Consider the following 23,728-nt stretch of genomic DNA (forward strand, 5'->3'; position numbering starts at 1 on the left):
TAAACAGTATCTCTCAGATGTACACAGCTGTTGTGCCTGGTTGAAGTTAGTGGAACACATCAGAGGGGATGAATAGTAGTTATGACTTGTTGACATTTCCATTAGAAACCTTAATTTTGAATTGTTTATGCATAATAACTGGCTATATGTTCCACTAGGCTGAAAGTTGATGGGATTTCAGCTGCCATTTGTGAATTTTGCCTTTTTTTGTGTTTCACATCTTGTTTTTTAAAAAATAATCAAAGGCATATCTTCTAATCATATCTTTAACAAAATATTTAGTTTTTTAAGTAGTCTTTTGGCAGTTAAAAGTATTGACTAAAACTTAGAACTTTTAGAAACTTAAGATTTTAAAAATAATGCCAGGACTTGGCTTAGCATTATTTGTAGTTTTGAACCATTTAAACCTAATGAGAGTAGCTGAGAATGCTTTTCTTTCTAAATTTTATACCCAAATAAAGGCCCACATAATAATGTATAAAGTGAAAACAGCAAACACGCAAAGTTCCTTTTTAATTTTATTGCCTAAAAATAATAGGAATGCTAACTCTTTAATCCTGAGTGGCTGTTTAATCAGTACATAGGTGGTGTATTTCAACAAATTGATTCATAATGTTTTCTGAAGTAGGATTTCCACTTGTTAAAAAAAACTAATGAAATGTGTACTAGTAATTTTATGTGTGATGTTGCAGAAAAAAATTGTGTGTCATTATTTTTACCATTAAAGCTTAAACTCGTGAAAATGATGGTTCAAAAATAAATTTAAAAAAATTTATGATGGTATTAGTTCTGTTCCTGTAACAGAATCTCAGTGGAATATTTTCACAGTCTTAATATGGATTTAATCTGAATTTTTACTTCTTAAATTTTCATTTTCTCTGACATTTACATGATGTACAAGCGTTCATTTTTCTGTAGCCTTTTTTGTAGTTCAGACAAGTGGAAGTGGTTTCTAAGAGATTTAGTAATTAAGCAGCTACCCTCTCTGCTGCCCTTAAACTCATCTCAACCGTTGACGAGTATTCTCTGCAACCAGAAAACTGGGGCAGAGGAATTGTTCACCGCAGGCCACCGCGGGCTGTATAGACAACATCGAGAGACCCAGTCTTCACAGACAAAATGTGGGCTTGTGGCTATTTTGACTTTTTAAATGCATGACATCTTTACTAAGTAAATTGAAAGGTCTACTATTGGCAACTCTCCCAAGTTGGGAGATAGTAAGAACTTGTAAGAATTGTGTGATTGCTGATGCACATATTGCATGTTATTTATAAAATCAAAAAATACTTTCTCAGACTCTACAACTTGTATTGACTTCTAGACCATAGAGTTGATAGTTTTATTTATGGTTTTGTAGATTAGGTTATTTATATGTGAAACAAAGTAGGAAAATATATTGAGAAAGGATTATATTTATAGAGAACATATTGTGTTTTGTTTTTAAATGTAAGCATATTTTTAATGAGCTCATAAGAAATAAAGAAACCAATGATACAATGGCAGTATCTTGCATGTTGTCGGTGACAAAAATAAAATGATTTCGGTATTATTGGCATGTCCTTTTGATATAACATATGCTTCTGTGAGTCCAGTTCTGTTTCTGAAGGTAGTCAATAAATATTAAGACATTTACTATGTATAAAAATTTTAAGATAGGTTATATATATTTACATTTTATAATTACATATTAAATTAAGCTTTGGGTTGGAGTGGAATTAATTTTTCCTGATAGTGAGAGGAGATAATCATATTAGTATTGGCTTGGTTTTAAAACTAAATTGACAATTCAAATAAATGTAATATTATGTTTTTTTCCTATGCTTCAAATAAGATAATCTTTATGTGGAGATTGTCATAAAAATTATTTGTACATTGTCCAAATATATGTGAACATTTCCCAGTAACTGAATCAAATATGTTTCAAACATATAATTAAGAACGTGATTTCTTGTCTCATTGACCATTCTTTAGTGTAGTGAAAGATAATGTAAAATTCATGGGGTTTAGTGATTAAAATTGAGCAGCTTAGTGACATGAAGAACCTGCCATTGTTTTGTAACTCTCACCATCTTTAGAACTTTGTCATCCTTTCAGACTGAAACGACATGCTAATTAGTGGTCCCCTATCCCTTCCACTAACCCTGCCAAACCATTTTCTGCATTCTGTCCATGAACTTAATTCTAGGCATTTCCTATAAGTTGAATCACATAATAGCTGCCCATTAAGTCTCAATATCCATTGTAACTGATGTCTATGCTGTGTTTTCCTTGTTCATTCACCGGGCACTGGGGCTGTTGTGAATGATGCTGTGAACATGGTATGCACGTATTTGTGCAGCCTCTTGCTGTATGCACTCTGAGGCACACACACCACAAATGGAAGGATAGATTAAAGTAAGGAGAGACTAGAGACCAGGGTGTTAAGATAGCAACATCATCCTTAGTGGTCAAATCAGGGTAGATCCCAGAAACATTACAGAAAGACAGGGAGTTTAGTGGAAAGTTAGGGAGAGATGCACTAATTGACTGGGTTTCTAAATGTAGGAAACCAATGGAAATCAAATGCCCTTTAATTTTTTTTTTTTTTTAAGCAAAGCATACGTATCAGGCTTCATCCTTGCTGACCCTCCAGCGAGCCCTCAGCTGTGTCTTTTCCATTGTACAGCATTTATGGCCATTTCCAAGTACAGAGTTCAGTGACCTAGTTCCCGCCCACTTCGGTCTGAAAAAGTCATACAAGGGCAGGGGTTTTCTTGATTTTGTTCACTAATGTAGCTCTCATATTTTGAGCAATGCCTAACACACAGTAAATGCTCAGTAAATACATGTGAGACTGAATAGATAAACTGGGCGTCTAAAACTGCATCCATCCACCATATGGTTGGAATTTTTTAACTAATGTACAGAGAAATTGCTACTTACAAGGCAAAGCCTTGTGTTACAACACATCTAGTTTAATTTTTAGCCTTCCAGCAACTGCGAGAGGTAGCCCCTTCAGCCTGTGCCAGATAACTCAAGAGACGAGGTGTAGCTTAAAATACAGAAGAGCCAAAATGGGAAGCCAGATAAGCTGGCTGGAGCGCCCACAGACCTTAGTGCACTCACTGGGGATCAGGTGTCCATAGCTGTAGTTAATGCTCTGGAAGGACACGGTCACCGTAACAGAGATGCTTACCTCTCTTAGGCAGCCATAATGAGCCTGCTACCGATGATGATGGGCTCATGCATTTCTGTAGCATCTCAGAAGATCACAACTACTGTCTTTTAATTAAGATAAAGAGACAAGCTGTGCCGTATCCTGCCACTTGGGAGACTGAAGCAGAAGGATGGCAAGTTCCAGCCTGCCTGGGCACTTTAGCAAGGTCCTTTCCCAAACTTTAGAAGGGGGCATTGGGAACTTCTGTGTCAGGCACTAGGTTCCATCACTGCCTGACCTCAAAAAAAGGGAGCGGAGGAACAGCCTGAAACATTTGTGTGCCGGAAGTGTAGGTGTGAATTGACCTCTGGTAACAAATAAAAACAAACAAATTGTGCAATTCACAGCCTCAAGTGGCAGCCTCAGTCTGTTAAAAGACAATGGCCATTAGAACAGAGTGGGTATTGAGGTATCTTGTAAATGGAAGTGTAGAAATGCAGGTGTTGAAAGCAGTCCACGTTATCATGTATAACCACCGAAAGCAGTATATCGGGTGTACTATGCAGGGTTACATCAGAAAGCCTTTACAGAGGTTTTTCTAGTAATTATACTTTCAGAAAGTAATACTGGATAACTTTCACCTGTTAAATATTTTAGAGGCCTGCCTTCCTACTCTACCACCAGCAAATGGCCTTTTATTGTCACAGTTATGGCTTACACTTGAATTTGCTGAACATGATACATTGGGGTATCCAAGTAATATAAGTACATAAAATTTAATATTTAAATTAATCTGACTTAATCTAAATACCCAGTCAAACTAGTCTAAAGTAACACCTACTTGAGTGTCATACCATTCAGCAAGAAACAGCTAAATGACTGGAATGGGCCATTTTCAGATTTCTTTAATTCTAATCTGCATTTGTTAACCAAAAGGTCTGATTTATCTCCAGGAAAAATAAGAGCAGCAGTGGTAACTAACTTGTTTCTGAAGAGATGATAGGACATTTTGAAAAGTAGAGATTCACAGCTCAGATCCCTAGCACTCATGGGAAAGCCAGGTTGATGATACACACCTGTAATCCCATTGCTAAAGGGTGGAGATGGGGCAGGACCAGGGTTGGGAGCTTGCTGGCCAGCCAGTCTAGGGCAATCCTCAGGTTCAGTGAGAGACCATGCCTCATAAAGTACAATAGAAGAAGATATATGATGTCTTCTGGCTCCAAATAAACATGCACAGGCAAGTGCCCCCAGATGCATGTGCACACACACGCACAAAAACATGAGCAATACAGAACCAAATTGTGCTTTGATACTATCAAAAGATTGAAAAGAGGATTGCACAGAAAGTTACTTCATTATGGGATTTTTTTTACATTTTAAATGCAGCATTCCCATGATGCCATCTTTGGTGCCCCTTCTACGTGTTTATAGCCAGAAGGACAGTCTCATTTAGACAGGTCTGGTTTTAGGGCCACAGAAACTGGATTCTGGGTATTCTTTCTAAATCTGTAGGATGAAGGTAACATACAGCTCACAGTGTTAGGACAGTTAAAAGGAGACAATAAGTGGATGCTAAATCCATAGCATGACACCTGGCACATTATAGGAACTAAGTGGGAAATTCTAGGTCTTATGTGACTGGAACTATTATAGCCACTCAGTTTCAGGGGTGGCCAAGTGATTTGGTGGCATATCCAGTGCACATTTTCCTCTATGCTGTCAGACCTGTTTTCAGGAGTTCCAGTTTTACAGGATCTTTTTCAGAAATAAAATGTATTTAAATACAAGCATATGCTGTGTTTGCACAGTGAAGATCAAGACACCGTACTAATAAAAACGGGAGATTAATATGTAGCCAGGTTTTAGTGTCGAGGCTTGCATAGCTAATTAGAGAAAGGGGCCCGTGGGGAGGAGAATGTGTTGAGAGAAAAAATAACGATTATGAATAAATTTTAAGTCTCTTTTCCACATAAAAAGAGCCATTGTTCTCAGTTGCCTCTGATGGACCCGACGGGAATATCAGTGATCTTTGTTCTTGTTGAACACGGAGAACCATCGTGTAAAAGAGGAGCAAACAGCTGCTAAATGAAAGCTTCCTTGGAAGTCCACTGATGGAACGTTGTGCGGGAGGAGGGCAGCCAGGGAGAGAGAGCACTATAAGGTTTCAGTTAAGCTCTTGGATAAGCATGATCTCTGCTTTCATCTGTTTTACCTAACAGAAATGGGAACGGTTTTGCCAACCAAGACAGAGTTCAGAAAGCAAGAGGAAGGGAGAGACTTTGGCACACACACAAAAGCACTTTAGAGTCCCCCAGATGACTGTTTATACACTCAACTTCTGAGCTGAGCTGTTTATACACTCAACTTCTTGCACTAGGACCTCCGGCCCAGCCTCTTAGGAAAAGCTGCTGTGGACCTGGCCAGGCAAGGCATCAGCCACCAGCATGACTTCACTATGAAAGAGTTAATGTGATGTTTTGACCGTCACCTGTCACTTTGCTCAGTTCAGAAAGCCTTGAGAATCTGGGGGACTTTTAGCAGTTAACTTGGGTACCTAGGTAGCCTAAGGTGAGAGAATATGTGGAGGACGATGCTGTCTTGTCTGAATATTTCAAGTCATGCCTTCTCGCACTCTGTCTTCGTGCCATGCTTCCTTGTTTTACAGATGCGGAACACACCCAACAGTCCATACTAAGCTGTTTCTCATCAGACATTTCTCCTCACTAAGGAAGAGGCATCTCCTAGTGATTCCACTGAACTCTGCTCAGCCAGCTAGGCAGCACAGGCTAATGGAAGAGGAGAAGGCTGGTGAGTGGAGGGTGCTTTTAGGTGGCTTGTACCACTGGACTGTTGGACCCAGCACTCTCCTAAGCCATCCAGTCTACGGTGTGTTCTTCACATCAGCCTGGCTCATGATCCATGAATGACACAAACCAGACCGAGCACTATTTTTGCCTTTGGTAGCATTCCGTTGTTCCTACCTTCCCACTTCAGGTGCAATTCATGTCCCTTTCTGGTTAGCCCACTTCATGCAGCTCCTATGCCACTGCCCATTCCTCACAAGCTAGCCAGGTAAGTAGATTCTAGACAAATACCCTGTACAGGAAATAAGGTGGGGACAAAGTGCTATTACCATAATGCTTCCAGGAAATCAACTGGAGTGGTCTTTTCCAATATTATCCTAATGCATCTAATTTAATAGAGTGGTTAAATTATCAAGTCCCATCACCAGAGCAGGGGATGATTTTTATAACTTTTGTCACTCAGAAAAATTAACTATTCTATTTCTATGAGATCTAAAGCATATATGTAAGCTGTAATAAAGCAAATGTGATTGTGTATAGTTTTCATAGACTAAAAGGAAAAATTGAGCTGGCATGGTGGAATACATGTGTAATCCCAACATTTGGAAGGTAGAGGCAGGAGGATCAGACATTCAGGGTTATCTTTGGCTACATAGTGAGTTCAAGACCAGCCTAGGCTCCATGACACCTCTCCAATCCTATGTAGATCAATGGGAACACTGGCTTCTGAAAAATCAGTCATTGTCTCTTGAAGCTGGCCTACCCTCAAGGGAATTTTTGTTCTTGATCCTCAAAATTGCTACACTTATCATATACATGATATGTATTACTGTTCAATAATATCACATACATGGTAAATAATGAGGCAATAATGTTCACATGAAATATTCCTGCTACTGTTACTGATACTATGTTTTCAGTTTGATCTAGAAAAATGTCTGCTGATCCTTGTTTTTATTTTAGATTTTTGCTCCTTTATGTTGCTGTTATCTCCTAGCCTCCTAATCACATGGAGTTGCAAAACTTTAAAGGTATACTCCCTGAAAAGTATATGGAAGACACAAGATAATTTTGCCCTCTACATCTCCCATTAAGTAATTATAAGCTTCACCCAGGAAAGACAGGTGTTTAGCTTAGTGACTGCCCAATGGCAAGTGCTCAGTGTACGAGTCCTACGTGTGTAGCTAGAGTTTTCCTGCCTGGCCCACAGTCAGGATATATCTCTTTCACCTGCCAGTCCCACAGCCTCTCAGACCCGACCAAGTAAACACAGAGACTTATGTTGGTTTCAAACTGTATGGCCGTGGCAGGCTTCTTGCTAACTGTTCTTATAGCTTAAATTAATCCATTTCCTTTAATCTATACCTTGCCACATGAATCGTGGCTTACCGGTATCTTCCCATGCTGTTTGTCACCGTGGCGGCTGGCAGTGTCTCTCTGACTCAGCCTTCCACTTCCCAGCTTTATTCTCCTCCTTGCCCCGCCTATACTTCCTGCCTAGCCAACGGCCAATCAGTGTTTTATTGATTAATCAGCAACACGTTTGCCATACATCCCACAGCACTTCCCCCTTTTTTTTTCAAAAAGGAAGGTTTTAACCTTAACAAAGTAAAATTACATATAATTTGGGAATTTGGGCGTAGCTTCTCTTACTACTTCCTGCTGGAGGGGGGCGCTGTATCTTATGGGGATACAAAGAAAATTTTAGGATTATGGAATAGTCCATGAGGCTGTATCGTCTGAGCCAGATGCCTTCAAACCATTCTGGATGTTGGATCATCTGGGCCATGGTGTCATTGGAGACCTTCAGGGGGTCTTGGCTGGTCAAACCTGATGTATCTTAATCTGGAACAAATCCATAGCCTTTGGCTTTCTGTGGGAACAAAAGCAGAGACTCTTTTCCAAAGTAACATATCCTTATATCCAAATTTTGAAGTCAAGATATCTTTAAAATATACATATTGGTTTAACTCAACAGCTTTTATAATCAAATGTTTTTCTGCAGTTAAAAGTCCCAAAGACAACACAATCCAGATTCTCTGTGTAATATCCATTTTTACGTGGCTTTTTTTTTATACTACCTTTACTGTCTCTTTAATTACTTTATTTTTTAAAACTATGTATTTGTTTCTATAACTCTATATATCACCTTTTTTGTCTCTTTCAAGCCTACGTATCTTTTACACACATTGTAAACTATTACATCTGAATCTGTCTTATTGTTAATCTATTGCCTTAAACTGCAGCAGCTGTGGCTGCTGGCTCTGCCCACCTCAGCTTCCCAACATGGCTACGTTTACCACCAGCTCTGGGAGCTATTGGGGGTCTATGCTTTTATCCAAGCAGCGTGTAGTCCAGAAACCTTTTTTTTTTTTGTTTTGTGCTAGCAAAGTCTAAATCCACCATGCAGCTTAATCTGCCACTTGCAGAGGCCTCATTCCCGCCATACGACAGGTCAAGCACGCACGCCAGAAACCCACCAGTAGCTCAAACCAGCAGCTGCCGCTCATTTGAGAGAGACAATTAGGAACTGTTTTTAGCTCCGTTTTAGAATCTTTTTTCTCGGTTTCTAGGTGGAAACTCTTGCCACCACGTTGGATGCCATTTGTTGAGCAGTTAGCAAGAAGCCTGCAACGGCCATACAGTTTGTAAGCAATATAAGTCTCTGTGTTTACTTGGTCGGGTCTGAGAGGCTGTGGGACTGGCAGGTGAAAGAGATTTGTCCTGACTGTGGGCCAGGCAGGAAAACTCTAGCTACATACATGGATTAAATGCTCTTCTTCCCTCTTAATATCAGGACATACCATAAATCACAGTCTGTATGTTCAGAAGGGAATTAAATAAGTGACACTTTAGCACCCACTACACAGAATCCATTAATAGCATAGTTTTCATATCCTGCGAAATATTAATAATCCAGTTTTACAGATAAACTAAGACTTAGATACACTATGGTATAAATACATGCATGAGTTCTTTTTTGGAGTATCTCTTCCTTTTGTTAGAAAAAAAATCACACTCAGTTTGTGAGTTGGACTTTTGGACTGTTATCCCTGGTCCTCTTCTGAAGAATGCCACTTGGTGGATTTGTTTGGGGAAGGTTTTTTAATGTTGTGCATTTAATGTTGTGAATGCTTGTGCAGCAAACATCCAAGAAACTGTCCTCCACCACTGCACAGGGCAAGTCTGTTTTCTGGGCAGACTGTTAAGGATAATGCCTCCTTCATAACAAAAGTGGACAGGTTTCCTATCAGCTTCTGTCTTAGGGTTTCTGTTGCTGAGATGATGTATCATGACCAAAAAGCAAGTTGGGGAGGAAAAGGATTATTCAACTTACATTTCCACAACACTGTTCATCAGTAAAGGGAGTTAGCAAACAGGAGGAACCTGGAGGCAGGAGCTGATGCAGAGGCCATGGAAGGGTGCTGCTTACTGGCTTGCTCCCCATGGCTTGTTCAGCCTGCTTTCTTAGAGGACCCAGGACCTCAAGCCCAGGTATGGCACAACTCACAATGAGCTGGAGCCTCTTCTGTCAATCACTAATTAAGAAAATGTCCTTGCCTGCTGCCTATTCTTTTGGAGACATTTTCTCAAATTGAGGTTCCTTCCTCTCTGCTGACTCTAGCTTGTGTCAAGTTAACATAAAACTATCCAGCACAATTGACCCCCTGTCAACTTGACACACAAACACATCACCATTAAGCCATAACCTTTCCTTTCTCATTCATCCCCAAGATCTCACATTAAAAACAATAACTTTAAAAGGCCCACAATCTTCATAAATTCAAACACATTAAAAGTTCAGTTTCTTTAAAATATCCAGCCTCTTTAAAAAAAAAAAAAGAAAGAAATCTCTTTTTAAAAAGAGTTCAAAATCTCTTAACTGTGGGCTCCTGTGAAAATCAAAATTAAGTTAAATACTTTCTTATTTCAAGGGGGAAGAACTAGGACACAATCACAATCATTTCAAAGCAAAACCAACAGTGTAAATAATGCAATATCCAATTTCTGGGATCTACTTACGATCTTCTGGACTCCTCCAAAGGGCTTAGGTCACTTCTCCAGCTCTGCCCTCTGCAGCACACACAATTTGTCTTCTAATCTCTGGCAGGCTCCACTCCACCACTGCTTCAGTACTGGTGGTACTGGCATCTCCAAAATTCTGGGGTCTTCTGCTGCAACTGGGCTGCGCTTTCACCAATAGCCTGTCCTAGGCTCTCTTCATGGTGCCAAGCTTCCACTTCTCTTCATGACCCCTTCAATCCTGGGCCTTCAACTACTACTAAAGCTGTACCTTCACCAATAAAGCTGTGCCTCTCACAGTGCCAAGCCTCAGCAGCTCTCCATGACCCCTTCATGCCTTCAAAACCAGGACCACCTGGGTGACTCTTACCCTACCAAATTCTGCTACCAGCACAAGGTACAACCTTAGCTGCCTCTGGGACATGGCTTTTGTGTGCTGACTCTCAGGAAACACTCCCCAGAAGATTTCACCTAAGTGATGCTGGTCTCTTCTTAATCACTGCTAATTTCTCAGCTACAGCTAACCAGCGTAGTTGTCCCAGTAAAGCAAAGGTTTCCCTTCAGTGTTGCTGGTCTCATGTTAATCATGGCTAAGTCTTCAGCTCTAGCTGACCAGAACTACAGCATCTTAATTCAAAATAATAAATGGCCCAATAGAGTTTTTAAACTTCTCTCTGAAACTTCACAAGCCAGGCCTCCATCATCTGGATTGTCCTCGACAGTTTTATCATCCAAGCTCCACAGAACAACTCATTGAGTTCTCAACCCTCAATGGCTTTTCTAGCCAAAGTTCCAAAGTCCTTCCACAATCCTCCCAAAAGACACATGGTCAGGTCTGTCACAGCAATAACCCACTCCTGGTACCATCTTGTCTTAGGGTTTCTCCTGTTGTGATGAAACACCATGACCAAAAAGCAAATTGGGGAGGAAAGGGTTTGTTTGGCTTACATTTCCACAGCACTGTGTGTTCATCATTGAAGGAAGTCAGGGCAGGAACCTGGAGGCAGGAGCTGATGTAGAAAGCCATGGAAGGGAGCTGCTTACTGGTTTGCTCACTGTGGCTGGCTCAGCCTGCTTTCTTAGAGAACTTGTGACCACCAGTCCAGGGGTGGCCGCAACCACAATGGGCTGGGCCCTCCCTTATGAATCATTAATTAAGAAAATGCCTACAGGCTTGCCTACAGGCAGATCTTGTAGAGACATTTTCTTAATTGAGGTTCCATCCTCTCAGATGAATATTCTGATTATGTTTTACACTTCATAGACATTGAATGTATTTTTGCTGAATTAATGAAATTAGAGCCGATTTCTATTTCCAGAAAAAAAAATGTTAAATGTGTTAGCTTGTGCCAAGTTGACATAAAACTATCCAGCAGAGCCTCCCTTAGAGAATTGGGGTTTCCCTGGCTAGAGAGTTCTGAGCTATTACATAACTCGTAACAGGGGCAAAATCTCAGGGCTGATTTTAAACACTTTTATTAGACTGGAAGTTGAAGAGAAAATACAGCCAAGAAGCTCATGGTGTTGGCTGGGCTGTAATGACATGCTTTGTCTTTGATGCAAGAGTCTCGATTTTCATCAGTCTTTATGAAAGTGTGGCTGCTTAATGTTCACCTTCCAAAGAGGGGAGATCTTAGACTGTTCACAGTTACTGAAAAACCCTCTACCTTTGGGATGTTTTTTACCACCTCACTTTACTGGGGTTTGTCTATGACTTTGGCAGAAAACACAGCTCTCTGAGTAATGTTAAGAATTTGTAAGTATTTTTATTGTTTCACACTTGATTATATGCCCCCAGGGGATAGGAAATTATTTGTGTTTCTTTATAAACATTTAACTTTTTTTCTGGAAATAGAAATTGGCTCTAATTTCATTAATTCAACAAAAATATATTCAATGTCTATTAAGTGTAAAACATAATAATCAGAATATTCATGTAATTACTTCCTTAAATGCTGTGTATGCTCCTTAAACATAGACATAATATCTAATACTTCTTTTTTATCCTCTATAATTGTTTCTCAAGGCGAGTCAACAAATACTTATTTACATCTGCTATATGCAGATGGTATGTTAATTGCTGAGTATACAAATGAATAAGAGGGACTCCCTGCTCAAAAGGAGCTCATGAAGAGAGATCCATGCAGTCTGAGGAGGGAGAATAGGAAAAGAAGGAAGGATTGACCACATAGAAACATGGAGAATGGCCATTGTCAGGGCTCTTATTACACAGTTTTGTGGGGGTTTTTTTGTTTGTTTTTTGTTTTTTTAGTTTTTGGTATTTTCAGCATTATATAACACACAGCATAAAAAATACTTACTGGTACTTCAAACTAGAAAGTTTGTTGGATCCCAGCTCTGAAACTCATGCATATAATCCATGATAGCCATCTAAGACTTCTCTACCAAGCTCTGATTCTGTGTATTCAAAACTATATGCCCAACAAGTGTGTCCAAGTAAAAGAATGTATTGTCAGCATCATACCACAGACTAGCTGTATGTCCAGTGTGGGGGCTGTGGAGTAGTTCAGTGGGTAAAGCACTTGCTGTGCAAAATATGGGGGCCGGAGTTTGACATCCAACACTAACATTAGAAAGCTGAGCACAACAGCTGGAGTCTGTAATCCTAGAGCTGATAAGGCTAGGTTAAGAGGATTCTTAGGTTTCCCTAGCCAGACAACTGGCTCTAGCTAGAACCTGATCTGGTTGAATTGGTGAGCTCCAGGTTCAGTGAGAGATGCACTCTCAAAAAATAAGATGGAAATCCAAAAAGGAAGATATTTAACATTGACCTCTAACTCTTACATGCTTGATATACATCTGTATGCATATACACTTAAATAAAAATATATCCAATATATGTCCCTATCCTTTTGGTGCTCATAGTCAAATAAGATAGATGTGTTGAAATATTTCAAATTGGACCAGTTGGTATAAGCATTGGATAAAAAAAATCGAGTTCCAGTTAACAAGCTAAGAATTCATACCACTAGGAATCCAAGGGTGTCTTGCAAGGGAATTGCAGTTGAGCTGGCATTCAGAGAATGTCCATAGGTAGAAAGATGAAAGGTAGGAAGAAGGTTCCTTTGGTGACCTTCAAAAATATTAAACATTGACTGGGGCAAATTCAGTACATAAAAAAAGAAAAAAAAAGACAATAAAAGTGAAGAGAAAAAATGACAATGATAAAGTTCTTTCTGTTCATAACCTAAAAGTGAGAGCCTCTAAAGTAATTTGTTTATATTCTCTCTCTCTCTCTCTCTCTCTCTCTCTCTCTCTCTCTCTCTCTCTCTCTCTCTCTCTCTGTGTGTGTGTGTGTGTGTGTGTGTGTGTGTGTGTGTATGTATGGTCAGATTACATGTAGAAGTCAGAGGACAATTTATGGGAGTCCTTCCATCATATGGGTCCTATATATGATGCTCAGGTTGTCAGGATTGAGTAGCAAGCACCTTACATACTAATCCATCTCACAAGGTCAAGATCCTATAATTTTACCATCATCATCATCATCATCATCATCATCATCATCATCATCATCATCAATCATCCTCATCATTTGAGACAGGATCTTACTATGCAGCTCTGTCTGGCCTGCAATTAACCACACAGACCAGCCTGGCCTCCCAAGTGCTAAAATTTAATTTTTAAACAGAAAGTCTAATGAAGAACAAAATGAAGAGGGTCTTGTGTAAATGGAAAATTTTTCTGGTCCTACCTTGCCCAGCAGTCCCGATGAGTCTCTCCCACCTGAAATCCCACAGCTGCTTATAAAATAATTACTCAGAGGCTTATATTAATTACAAACTATATGGCCTATGGCTTCAGCTTCTAGCTAGCTAGCTCTTTCATCTTAAATAACCTATTTCTATAAATCTCTGTGTTGCCATGTTGCCTTGGCATCACCAGTCTGCTGACATCTTGTTGCTTCTTCAGCAGCGGCTCGCATCTTTCCCTGCTCTCCTTTCTTCTCTCACTATCTCTCTTGAATTTTCCCATCTGGCTCCATTCTGCCCTGCCATAGGCCAATGCAGCTTTATTTATTAGCCAATGGGAGCAACACCTACTCACAGCATACAGAAAGACATCCCACAGCAGTCTTGAATGCCAACTTAGTGGCATGATCTCTATATGTTAGACGAAGTCTGTGATGAATGACGGAATGAGACCTGTGAGAAGGAGGATTCTTGGCAGCTGTGGGAAGAACAGATTAAAGGGGGAAAATAGGGTCAGAGAGAGCAAAAGGAGGCTACAATGATCTTCCAGGGGAAAAGATGGACAGAGACAAAAGAGGTGGAGATTAAAGGGAGAACAAGAACATGAGATGTGGCTGAAAGAGAATGGACAGAACTCCATGGCTGACGGGGTGGATGGGTGATTCTTGTGAAGATGACTCTGAACCTTCTGGAGAGAGAGAGGAGGATGTTGATAATAACAGCAAATAGGCCTCAGATATTATAAAATACCCTAAGCTGAGAATATGTCACAGCTTTGCATAACTAGCCAATCTCTAACGCAATTTTTAACCTTACATTTTGATATAATTTCAGACTTACTATCATGTTTTTTTTATTTTTATATGTGTGTGTGTTTTGCCTACATGTACATTTGTGCATCACATGCATGCAGTGCCTTTAGAAGGCAGAAGAGGGCATTAGATCACTTGGAACTGGAGTTACAGATGGTTATGGACTGCTATGTGGTACAAGGAACTGAATCCCAGCTCTCTGCAGGAGCAGCAAGTGCTCTTAACCTTTGAGCTGTATTCCAACCCCACCCCCACCCCCATAACAGGTTTTCTTTGGGCTGCCAGCTCCCAAATAATGACACAGAGACTTCTTGTTAATTATGAAAGCTTGACTTTAGCTTAGGCTAGTTACTAACTTGATTTTAGCTTAGGCTTGTTACTAATTAGCTCTTAAAACTTAAATTAACCTATTTATATTAATCTACATTCTGCTATGTGGCTAGTTACCACTTTTCAGTACCATATGTCTGACTTCCTCTACATCTTGCTGGCAAAATCTCTGCCTCTCAGATTCTTCCCAGAGTTCCTATCTCTGCCCAGAAGTCCCCCTATCCTCTCCTGCCTAGCTACTGGCCATTCAACTTTTTAATTAAACTAATCAGAAGGTGCCTTAGGCAGATAAGGTAAAACATCAACAAATCTTCACACAATGTGATCAAATATCCCACAATATTTCCCCCTTTTTGTCTAGATAAAAAGGAAAGGTTTTAACTCTAACACAGTAAAACTATATACACAAAGACCAATCATTAGGTAAGAATTACATTTACGATGTCCAGTCCATTTGTATTTGGCAAAATTAGAGAAAGTACTCTATTATCTATTCTATCTTGGTGAGTCTGAAGTTTTATACCTAAACTGCTTTCTATCATAACTTGCATTACCAACCTAAAATATCTTTTTAGACCTTAAAACATTTTCGTAGATAAGCAACTTAAACTTTTATGTCTCTCAACTTTATAAAATTATGTCTCTTTTGTGAGTTTTTTTAAAATTTGGTAACAAGGAAAACTGTAAAACTATAACTATCAGCCCTGTCAGAGACCTGAAAAGGATAAAATATTACCTGAGTAAACAGGAAATGCAGAGCAAGCAACTTCCAAAACTATAGAAATAACGGAGAACAGCTGCCTGCCTAGACAGTCACCCAAGGTGCCTCTGCAATGTTGGGGCATCCATCTTTGGCTTACAGACATAGAATATCTGACAGACTCTTCTGTGAAGCAGGAATTTTGAAGGACGGTCCTACCTTGTCTTGACAAAGTTTGGCAGTTGACTTCCTTTGTGTTTTGCTTATTTAATTTGGACAGCATACTGTCAGCAGTCAAGGCAAAGACAGTTTCTTGTCCAGTGCCTAGTTTGCCACATTGAAAACAAACTCCATATGAAGATTCTTCTATGCTCATCGTCTTCTGTAAAGTTGATTGGTGTTGCAAGGAGCAGACATATCTCACTTTCATGAAAAGCCTTGTGTCATTAAAACATTTTAAATGTCATATTCTGTAGATCTCTGAAATGTTTGAAGACCAACTTTCTATCGAAAATATATCTGTTTAACCTTGAAAACATACCTAATATTACTACAAGTTTGATTCTTACAGACGACTAACTACTAACCTGCATTTTCTAATTATTTTAAAGAATTTGTAATAATAGCTTCCAAGGACTAGAACTTTACATTTTTAAATGAGCTGCATAGGTACAAAACTTTTAATAAGAGTGGAAACATATATGCAGTATGTTATAACAAAAATAAACTTAAATTTGCGTCAATATACAAAAATCTATACCAATGTAAAATATTTGAGACTAGTAATTTCTTTTTAGTTTAAAAGTAGATTCAATAATCTACCTTTTTATCCTATTATTCCTAAATCCTCCATTTTTTTTCTTTGCAAAAAGAGATCCCTGAATCTAACCTCCTTTGCTTAGTTTTTTTCCTGGTCACAATAAGAACTTTCAACCAACCCTCCTAAATGATGATAAACATCCATAACCCACCAAATGACCAAAAACCACCTATTTCACTTCTTGGAAATGTCATGTTCTTAAAATTACTTCATGTTGTCAGGGTAAATGGCATCTTTAGGGGACCCTGAGAAAACTGGGATAATGGTCAAGTCTTGGGAGAGCTAGCTGTATCATTTGTTGTCCCGTCTCTGTGTGAAGGGAAAATACAGGGCTTATCTGAAGTCCTGGATGGAGTAGTCTATGAGGCTGGACCATCTTATCTAGCTCCTTTAAAGTTGTTCTGGATGCACATTTTTGAGGAAACTGCAACAGAGGCATGCTGAGAGGCTAGATCACCTGGGCTATTTGTCTTGTCTTCATTGGTGTGTGGTCCTTTTGTTCTGAAAACACACAACCTTTAAAAGGTAACATACATAGCTGCATTAACGTTTGGGTCCAAACATCTTGTGCTATATTTCCCATCCTTATGTGGCTTATTCTTTATTATTACTTTACTCTCACTTTGAAGACTTTATTATTTTAAACTATTTTTTTCTATTGGTGTCTTTACACATTTTCTTTCCCTTCTTCAACAGCTAAGCACATTTTTAAGCATACTGTACTTGTTCAGAGATTTTCTTGGTCTGGACCTGGCTTTCTGTACTCCATGGCTCCAGGGAACTGTTGCAAAGCCCTTGTGTGTACATCTGCTGGTTCCTTCTACAGCTCTGCTTAGCCTATGGCAGCTGGTTCTGCCTCTATTGGGTCCTTGAGAGCCAAGCCTCATTCCTGTAAGCACCGTCAGGAGTGACATCTACCCACCCCAGCTCTGAGAAGTTGTTTTTCCCTAGTCTCCCACCTGGTAGTGAGCCAGCTGCTCCCAGGCCCTATGCTTGTATATACAGGCTGTAGCTGGAAGTTTTCCTGTGTCCTGCCCAGTCTCGTGGCCGCTCAGACCCAAATAAACACACAGAGGCTTATATTATTTTTAAACTATGGCCATGGCAGGCTTCTTGCTAACTAGCTCTTACATCTTAAATTAGCCCATTTCTGTAAATCTATACCTTGCCATGTGGCTTGTGGCTTGCCAGTACTTTAGGTCTTTCTTCTTCTGGCAGCGTCTGCTTCACTCTCCTTTCTCCTCCCATTATCTCTCTTGGATCTTCCCACCTGGCTCCATCCTGCCCTGTCATAGGCCAATGCAGCTTTATTTATCAACCAATCAGAGCAACCCATATTCACAGCATACAGAAAGACATCCCACAGCACTTCCTCTTTTCTTTCTAATCAAAAAGAAAGGTTTTAACTTTAACATATATGTAACATAAAATTACATATAATAGAACAGTTATCAAGTAAGAATTACAGTTACAATATCTAGTCTATTTGTATTTTGTAAAATTAAAGAAAATATTCTATCATTTATCCTATATTCATGAGTCTAAAGTTTCATATCTAATTTATCTTTTATCATAACCAAGGAAAATTATAATTATAACTATTTAGTCTTCAACTACATCAAAGACCTCAGAAGGCTATAATATTACCTAAGTAAACAGGAAGAGCATTGTAAGCAACTTCCAAAAATCTAGAATGACAGAGATAGCTGGCTACCTGGACAGTTACCCAAAGTTCATCTGTAATGTTGGGGCATCTTCTTTAGCCTATGGGCCTAGAGTATCTCAATTGCTTCTTTTTGTGTCCTGTAGAATATCTGGCAGTTTCTTCTGTGAAGCAGGAACCTGAAGGACTGTCTTGCCTTGCGAAGTTCAGTGGTCACCTTCGTATGAGTCCTGCATTGTCCAGTTTATATAACATTTTGTCAAGCAGTCCTTCTTGCCCAAATGGCTAACTTTTGCCATGAAGAAGATAAACTCCATATGGAGGGTCTTTGGTGCCCATCATCTTCCTTGAAGTAATTGGTGCTGCCAGGAGCAGACATGTCCCATTGTCCAGAAAAGTCTAAGTTTTTAAAACACTTTAAATGTCATATTCTGTAGGTCTTTGAAGTGTTTGAAGATTACCTACCTAAGTGAATTATATCTATGTATACCTAGAAAACTTAACTAACATGACTATAAGTTTGACTATCATAAAAGACTAATTATTAATCTGTATTTCTTAATTATTCATTACAATTTCAAATGAGCTGCACAAATATAATACCTTAAACAAGAGTAGAAATATACATAAAGTATAACAAAATTAACTTTAAATTTGTATCAATAAACTAAAATTTATAGCAATTTAAAACAAGTTGCTCTTTAAAAGTAGATTAAATAATCTACCTTTTCATCCTATCATATCTATATCATATGCCCCTTTTTTCGTTTAGAAAGATATTGACTATGACCAAAACAATTTGTAACCAATTTCTAACAAAGACAAATATCTATAATCCATTTTTTGGGAATGTGGGTGTAGTGTTCTAGGCTACTTTCTGCTGATTGAGGGCACTGTATTCTTATGGGGATCCTGAGAAAATTAAGAATTATGGTCAAGTCCTGACTGGAATAGTCTGCGATGCTGTATTCTCTTGCCTTGAAGCTGTTCTGGATGTTGGATCATCTGGAGACCTCTCAGGGGGTCTTCCTTGATCAAACTATATTAGCCTGGAAGTAATCCATAGGTTCTCATCTTCTGTGGAAACAAAAGCAGAACCCCTTTTCCAAAGCAATGTATTCTTAGACATAAATTTTGAAATCAAGATACCTTTAAAATATACATATTGATTTTACTCAGCAGCTTTTACAATCAAATGTCTCTCTGCAGTTAAAAATCCCAGACAACATAATCCAGATTCTCTGTGTAATATCCATCTTTACATGGCTTATTATATTACTTTTACTGTCTCTTTAAAGACTTCATTTTTAAAAACTATTTCTTTGCATAACTGTCTATATTCATTTTCCTCTCTCTTCCAAGCCTACATACATTTTTACACACATTGTAAACTAAAGTCTTATTCCATCTGAATCTGGAGCGACAATTGTAGACAAATTTCTAAATGGACTTATTAAATAAAAAACACTGAGCCAGATATAGGAGTGAAAACCTAAGAGATCAGGGAAATAGGGAAAGCCACAGTTAACCTCACCTCACCAACTCTGTAGCTTCCTAAGGTGAGCTACTTCCTGTCTACCCATACCTATATGCCTCTCTGTTCTGTTCTCTCATTTGTTCTCTCAGCCCAGCTACATCGCTTCCTCTTCCTGCCCAGTTCTGTCACTTCCTGTCTGTCTGTACAGACCTCCAGACCTCTATGGTTGGTGCTGAGATTAAAGGCATATGTCACCGTGCTTGACTCTGTTCCCCAGTGTAGCCTTGAACTCACAGAGATCGAGACAGATCTCTGCTTCCCAAGTGATAGGTTTAAAGGCATGTGCTACCATTGCCTGACTTCTATATAGTGGTTGGCTTTTCCCTCTGATCTTTGAGTAAATTTTATTGGGGAACACAGATAAAATATCACCACAACAGGTCCCACATTGGGTGCCAAATGTAACAGGTCTTTCTTTGAACCTCCAACTCCCAAATAATGACATGGAGACTTCTTGTTAATTATGAAAGCTTGGCCTTAGCTTAGGCTTGTTCCCAACTAGCTCTTATAACTTAAATACCTGTTTATATTATTCTATGTTATGCCATGTGGCTTATACCTCTCCTCAGTACTGTATATCTGACTTCCTCTGTGTCTTACTGGTGAATCCCTCTCCATCTCAGACTCTTCCCAGAGTTCTATCTCTGCCTGGAAGTCCCAGCTATCTCCTGCCTATCTATTGGCCATTTAGCTCTTCATTAAACCAATCAGAAGGTGCCTTAGGCAGATGAGGTAAAACAGTGACATATTGCTGGGGAATAATGCATTTGTATACTGGTTTAATAAAATGCTGATTGACCAGTAGCCAGGCAGGAAGTATAGGCGGAATAAGCAGAGAAGGAGAATTCTGGGAAGGAAAAACAGAACTGAGGAAGACACACCAGCCAGCTATCCAGGGAGCAGCATGTAATGGCACACAGGTAAAGCCTGTGTGCAGAATAAGTGGCAACATATAGATTAACAGAAATGGGCTGAGTTTAAATGTAAGAGGTAGTCAGTGGTAGGCCTGATATAAGTCTCTGTGTGTTTACTTGGGTTTGAGCAGCTGTGGACTGGGTGGGACACAGGAAAACTCCAGCTACAATACATCTTCACATAGTGTGATTAAATATCCTCCTTCAATTATATATTCTTAAAAGAAGAAAGGCAAACTTGCAAGATACTTGATTACACTGTGTAAAGATATGTCACTGTGATTGGTTTAATAAAAGGCTAAATGGCTAATAGCTAGGCAGGAGGTATAGCCCTGACTTCCGGACAAAGAGAGCTCTGGGAAGAAGAAAGGTGGAGATCCAGAGGATACATAGCCAGCAAGATGTGCAGAAGGAGAGGTAACAACCACAAATCATGTAGCAGAACATAAATTAATATAAATGGATTAATTTAAGTTATAAGAACTAGTTAGGAACAAGCCTAAGTTATAGGCCACACTTTCATGATTAATAAGATGGCTCCATATCATTACTTGGGAGCTAGTGGGACAGAAAAAAAGACTACTTATATGCAAGTACTTGGGGCTGCTCAAGAAATATTCCTATTAGTGCTTTTCAGGTTGTAGGGCCATTTGTGGATTGTGAGTTCAATCTAAAATGACGTAAGTTATACCAAATAAGTGAAACAGAAAACCAAAAAAAGAATAGAATGTAAAATATCATAGTGTCCACTCATCTAATTTTTAAAATTTTTGTTAATTTTTCTTCCCTTCCCTTCTCTAACTCTTCATCTCTCTCATTTCTCCATCTCAAATTCATATTCCCTTTTTCTGTAATTGTTGCTATATATTATTTATGTATATGTATATTTCTGAGATAGAGTCTTGCTATGTATTTCTGAATGACTTGGAACTTTATGTGTAGACCAGGCTGGCCAGGAATTCACAGAGATCCACCTGCATTTGCCTTCCAAGTACTGGGATTAAAGGTATTAAAATATACCTGGCAGATATATTTTGTAATATATACTCAGTCCAATTAATGTTGGGCATGTGTACATAGGTATGGCATGTGTACATAGGCTGACCACTAGGGCACAGGCAACTGATCAGAGGGCTCATGCCTTAAGAACACTGACTCTCCCTCTGCTTCCATCAACTACCTATAGCTCTTCAACTGAGGGTATGGCTTCATCATGTTGGGAGGTTAGTTGGTGGTCTTGTGCAGGTTTTGTACAGGCAATCATATTGTTGACAGTTCATGGGTGCAACATCTCTGCATGTCCAGAAGACACTATTTTGCAAGAGTCTTCCTGGTCCCTGGCTCTTACAATCTTTCTGTCCCCTCTTCCTCAATGTGAGCCTTGTGTGTAGGAGTTGTGTTATAGCTGGCCCATTTGAGAATAGTCACTTCAGTGTCACTTATTGGCTATGCTTTGACCAGTTGTAGATTTCTGCAATAGTTCCTGTCTGCCTCAAAATGAAGCTTCTTTGATGAGTAAAAGCTTCACTTATTTGTAATTATAAGGGAAAAGCATCTATTTTTTAAAGTTTTATTTTTATTTATGTGTACATGTGTATGTGAATGTATGCTGTGTGTGGAGGGGTGTCCAGAAAGAGCAGAAGAAGGTGTCAGATTCCTTAGAGTTGGAGTTACAGGTAAGCAGCTGGATATGGGTGCTGGAATCCAAACTTGGGTCCCCCAGAAGAGCAGGAAATACTCTAAACCAATAAAGCATCTCTCCAATAAGGAAGTTGGATAATACATAAATTTAGTGAAATGGTGGTAGTGAATTCTTCTCTTGGGTCTATTTCCTCTCCAGCCACAAGTTCTTGGTTAGGTTTATAGTACCATGCATGAGCAGATATTGATAAGGCACTATAAGTCTGACTGAGCAGTACTTAAGTCCAACTAGACAGCTGTTGGTTATGCCTAAGGTAGTGCCACTATTGCACCGTTGGGCATATCCTACCGTTGGTCATTACCATAGTCTCCAGGATTTATCGCTGGGTAGGACTGTTGACAACTTTTCTCCTTTGGTGGCTTTCTCAGCAGGTTTGACTCATGAGAGCTAACTATTAGGGAGGAGGATTCCATATTACTACCAATTTGATTTCTGCAAGTCTTTTGAGAAAGTGGTTTGTATCTTCAGGTCTTACCATCATATTCTGGCAAACAACCAAGAACAATGGTAAACACCTAGATTACTTTTGGGGTTTCTTCAGCTCCCCATGACCAACAGCTTGCAAGGAGATATCCCTCTCACAGCACTTTTTTTTTTTGTATGATAGTCTATGGCTTCTGCGAGGAGCTTTTTAAAAAAACTTTATTTATTAATTGATTTATTGTATATACATTGCCATGGCGTGAGTGTGGAAGTCAGAGGACAACTTTCAGGAGTCAGTTCTTGCCTTCCACCGTGTGGGTACTAGGAGTTGGACTCAGGTCATCAGGTTTGGCAGCAAGCGCCTTCACCCTCTGAGCCTTCTGGCCAGACCATAACATTAATTTGGAACTCTGTAGCCTGATACACATACTCACACATGCACAAATGCCTATGTAGTTAGGTTGCAATATTAAATATATGTTTTAGTATGAGTTACAAGGTTTTTCCTTCTCTTTTGTCTCTATTTCTCTTTCCTTTCGTCCTCCCTCCTACCACTACCCCTTCTGGTACTGTGGATTTACATTACAGACTCCTAAATGGGAGGCAAACGTTCTGTCACTGAACTATATCCTCAGCATTGCCTTTTTGTTTTCAAATGGGTACAGGGTCTCACTAAGCTGCCCAGGCTGTTTTGTATTTACTCTGTAATCTAGGCAGACCTTGGACTTGCAATATTCTTGTCTCTACCTCCTGGCTACTTAGAATTACTGCCCAGCACCACTGGGCCTGACTGTGGGTCAGGTTTTAAAGTTCGGAAGCCACTGTTGGAGACAGAACCTCTCAAGGCACCTCCCTCTGAACCATTCATGCCACTGTTTATAGGGTCAGAGCATGCCAAGGAAGAGGAGAGACCTGGGACTCTGGTTATTTTGACAAGTGACAATCAATTACTTAAAATAGTGGGTGCTAATATCTTCTGTGAAGTCAGGAGCTGGGGTGGGAGTTTTAGAGAAAGCCAGAAACAACCTCCATATTTTCTTGAAGTTATCCCTTTTGCAGTTCAGGGATGGTTAGGGTTACCCACATGTGGTCCGCTCACAGAGCAAATCTGAGTGACAGCACACTGTTTTGCTTTCTTGATGTTTCAA

The 23,728-nt window shown here is 39.4% G+C and overlaps 1 protein-coding gene across 1 annotated transcript in view; it reads left to right on the plus strand.

Annotated features, from left to right (window-relative positions):
• Positions 1-23,728, plus strand: part of Mzt1 (mitotic spindle organizing protein 1) — a 44,572-nt gene that overhangs the window by 13,687 nt on the left and 7,157 nt on the right. The gene's annotated exons all lie outside the window — the stretch shown is intronic.

This window comes from Peromyscus eremicus, chromosome 9, assembly GCF_949786415.1.
Source record: "Peromyscus eremicus chromosome 9, PerEre_H2_v1, whole genome shotgun sequence".
Taxonomy (NCBI): Eukaryota; Metazoa; Chordata; class Mammalia; order Rodentia; family Cricetidae; genus Peromyscus; species Peromyscus eremicus.